A 4,278-nucleotide genomic window follows, 5' to 3' on the forward strand; every position below is an offset into this window, starting at 1 on the left:
AAACTGTTAGTGGTCAAATGATGTGTGTGGAAAATCAGACTGGCTTTCAAATTCCAGCTCTGCCGTCTCCTAACTGTGTGATCCTGGGCAACTTCCCGGTGTCTGAGCCTCAGAGTTGAGGCTTCATCTGTGAAACCGGAGTACTAACAAAACCTGCTGCACAGGTTTGTTCTGAGGATGGAATATGATCATGTATGCAAAGCACAGTGCCCAGTGAGTGTCCAAGAGATATCCGTTTTCTCATTAGTCTTGCCCCTCCCATGAACTCACTGTAGAACCTTTGGCAATTCTATTTCCTTCTCTGGGCCTTAGTGTCTCCATCTGCAAAATGGGAGAAGGGATGGACTCACCTGTCTCCCAGGGCTGTTTTAGCATATGGGCCTATGATTTCACAGTGGTTCTTATAGCAATGTCCTTTTCTTTTCTTTTTCTTTTCCTTTTTTTTTTTTTTTTGCAATTTTTATTTAAACAGAAATAAAATGGGCACATGGGCTGTCTATTCATTTTCTTTGCTGCACAGCCTTGCTTTGTGACTGGTGACTCTGATGGCCAGCTGGGCTGCGCTTTCCACAATGGCTTTGTGGTTCTTGGAGGAAACATTGGAAGCGATCTCAGCACAGTAAGACTTGTCACACCTCAGCAGCACTTCCAGCTCCTTGATGTTGTGGACCAGGAACTTCTGTAAGCTACTGGGCAGCATGTGCTTTGTTTTTTTGTTGCTCCCATAACCAATGTTGGACATCAAGAGCTGGCTCTTGAACCTTCTCTGAATCCTGTTGTCAATACCTCTAGGTGTCTGCCAGTTACACTTAATTTTGACATATCAGTCTGACTGCTGCCGGATGAATGTCTTCTTCCTCTTTTTGAAAATCTTGGGCTTCATGAGGGGTCTGAGGGCAGCCATGATGTGAGTAGGAGATGGCTGCCACCTCCATAGGCAGCACCCAGGAAGAAAGGGCAATGTCCTTTTATTTTTTGAGACAGAATCTCACTCTGCTGCCCAAACTGGAGTGCAATGGTGCGATCGCGGTTCACCATAACCTCTGCCTCCCAGATTCAAGCTATTCTCCTGCCTCAGCCTCCCAGGTAGCTGGGATCACAGGCACAGGCCGCCATGCCTGGCTAATTTTTGTATTTTTAATAGAGATGGGATTTCACCATGTTGGCCAAGCTGGTCTCAAACTCCTGACCTCAAATGATCTGCCCACCTCAGCCTCCCAAAGTGCTGGGATTACAGGCATAAGCCACCGTGCCTGGCAGGGAATGTCCTTTTAAAAATAGATTGTATGCGAATCTGTATCTCAATGGGACACAGCCATGCGAATGGGGTTGCAGAAGTTTTCTATAAGATTAGGCTCTCAGCTCCATAATCCTGCCCTTGCTTTACTCCTGAATGTGCTTCCTCTAGTTAACATTCCAAAATCACCCATCCCTTCCAGCTGGGATTACTCCAAAGACATCCAAAGACATAGAGGAGATGTAATGCCCCTCAAAGTGGCACAGTGAGGGTTCCCGTGAAAAGATCTGTCTGAGCAGATCTCTTCCTCTGGAATTTTAGAGCAGATTTTTTTCACAGGATCCTTTGCTGCGCCACCTTGTTTGTTCTTTCCTGAGGGTGATGTCTCCCAAAGAGCAGAACTTAGATCAGTGGCAAGAAACTGTATGGAAGCTAATTTGTGCTCAGTGAGGGAAAGGACTGCCTAGAAGGCAAGGGGTTTGTGAGCTCACTGTCCCTGGAGGTATTCAACCTTAGAATGGACCACTGTTCACTGGGATGCTGTAGAGAGGCCAGCCTGGATACAGTTCATACAATTAAATGAGGCCCACTGCCCCAAGTCCCTATGCTACCAATGAACTATTTACCAATTGGTTATCACTTAATTAGCAATATAGATGATCCCAAACTTACGATGGTTTTACTTAGGACTTTTCCACTTCACAATGGTGTGAAAGCAGTATGTGTTGAGTAGAAATCATACTAAATTCTGAACTGTGCTCTTTTCCCTGGGTATCATACCAGAATATGCAGTCAGACACTCTCTCAATGCTGGGCAGCAGCAGTGAGCCTCAGCTCTCAGTCAGCCCCGTGATCACGAGGCTAAACTATTGATACTCTGCAATGTGTTGTGTGTCCAGATGATTTGCCCTACTGTGGGCTAATGTAAGTAAGCTGAGTATGTTTAAGGTAGGCTAGACTAAGCTATGGTGTTCAGTAGGTGTATTAACAACATTTGTGACTTAAGGTATCTCCAACTTATGGTGGGTTTATCAGGATGCAACCCCATTGTAAGTTGGGGCACGTTTGTACATTAATTTTTTTTTTGAGATAATGTCTCACTCTGTCACTGAGGCTGGAGTGCAGTGGTGCCATCACAGCTCACTGCAGCCCCAACCTCCCAGTCTCAAGTGATCCCGCCATCTTAGCCACCTGAGTAGCTGGGGCTACAGGCATGCATCACCACCCCTGGCTAATTTTTGTAATTTTTTCTAGAGACAGGGTTTTGCCATGTTATCCAGGCTGATCTCAAACTCAAGCGACCCACCCATCTTAGCCTCTCAACTGCTGGGATTACAGGAGTGAGCCATTGTGCCCTGCCCGTACATTAATTAATAAACTACTGGTTGCACCATCTTAAATGCTCTGGCCTATTCTAGTTTCTCTCTCAGGAGAATGCCCACTGGAAGACTCCTGAGGGTGGGGGTTGGTGGAGAATCAGACTGAACACCTAGGACTCATCTTTCTGAGCCTTCTTTTCTACAGAGTGAAATTCTTTCTGCAATTTATAGGGTGTGTGTCTGTGTGTGTGTATGTGTGTGTGTATATACACTAGAGTTCACCTCATTAATGCATTATTGACTGAAATTTTGTCTTTTCATTTTTCCTTTAGGATCTGAGGGTATTTTTCCCCCCTTTCAGCTCTGCCCAGCTGTGTTTTATCCCAACAAGTCTAGATCTGACATTGTCTTTTCAGAATTTTAGCAGCAGTATCATGACAGCTGTTAACCTTATGCCTCTCAGATGTGCTTGAGTTGAATTTTTTGTTCTTCGCTTTCTCTCTTTCAGTGCTGGAAAAGGATACCTTAAAAAGAAACACAATTTTTCAACCCATGAGTACTGTCGGCCTCTTCCTATACAAACCTGCATTCATACCTCCTGTCAAATGCTGGGCCATTGGCTCCTCTACCAAGGAGAAATGCATTTAGGTTAACAAAAAAGGTTTTCTGCCAGGCACGGTGGCTCACACCTGTAATCCCAGCACTTTGGGAGGCTGAGGCGGGTGGATCACAGGGTCAGGGGTTCGAGACTAGCCTGGCCAACGAGGTAAACGCATCTCTGCTAAAAATACAAAAATTAGCCAGGCATAGTGGCAGGCGCCTGTAATCCCAGCTACTCGGGAGGCTGAGGCAGGAGAATCGCTTGAACTTGGAAGGCAGAGGTTGCAGTGAGCTGAGATTATGGCATTGCACTCCAGCCTGGGTGACAGAGCGAGACTCCATCTCAAAAAAAAAAAAAAAAAAAGATTATCTGTAAGCAGCACTGGGGAATCCAAACCCATCCTAACAATATTTTGTGAAGCAAATCCCAGCTGTTATATCATTTGGTCCTCACAACTGCCATGAGAAATAGGTTGAGTAGGTGGCACTTGTTCTCCCCATTTTACAGGTTAGCAAACTGAGGGGCACAGAGGTGATGTCATGCTTCTAGGATGTGGTGAAGTGAGCTAGAGTCATGGGCTGCAGAGGACCAGTTCAGGGAGGATTTTACCTTCACCACATTTATTCATTCATCAGACTCTCAAATGAGCATTTTTATGTGCAAGTCCTGTGCTCTTTTGGGGTTGCAGAGAGGGATCAGACACTGTCTCAGTGCTTTCATGAGAGGAAGGGAAGAGGACAAGGAGCCATGACAGTGTGACAAAGGCATTCGCGTAAGTGTGGCACCCAGGGGGAGTCTGATACGCTCACTAGTGGAATAACCCTAGACACAGTGCAGACGCAAAAGCCCACAAAAGCAGGCGTAGTGACTCCTGCTCAGCCAGGGAGGCCAGCAAGAGAGTCTTGCAAATCTCCAAAGGAAGTTTGGATGTTCCCGTGGGTGTTACCTGGGAGTAGCAAACCCTGAGGTGTGTAAGTGGATCAGACCTTAAAATTGCTCTAGGCTGGGCGTGGTGGCTCCCGCTTGTAATCCCAACACTTTGGGACGCCAAGGCAGGTGGATGGCTTGAACCCAGGAGTTCGAGGCCAGCCTGGACAACCTGGTGAAACTCTGTCTCTACA

General features: G+C 46.3%; 1 pseudogene; it reads right to left on the minus strand.

Moving 5' to 3' along the window:
* Positions 1–496: 496 nt before the first annotated feature.
* Positions 497–904, minus strand: LOC100585356 (annotated as a pseudogene).
* Positions 905–4,278: the final 3,374 nt, after the last annotated feature.

The sequence above is a fragment of the Nomascus leucogenys genome, chromosome 8 (assembly GCF_006542625.1).
Source record: "Nomascus leucogenys isolate Asia chromosome 8, Asia_NLE_v1, whole genome shotgun sequence".
NCBI classification, from domain to species: Eukaryota; Metazoa; Chordata; class Mammalia; order Primates; family Hylobatidae; genus Nomascus; species Nomascus leucogenys.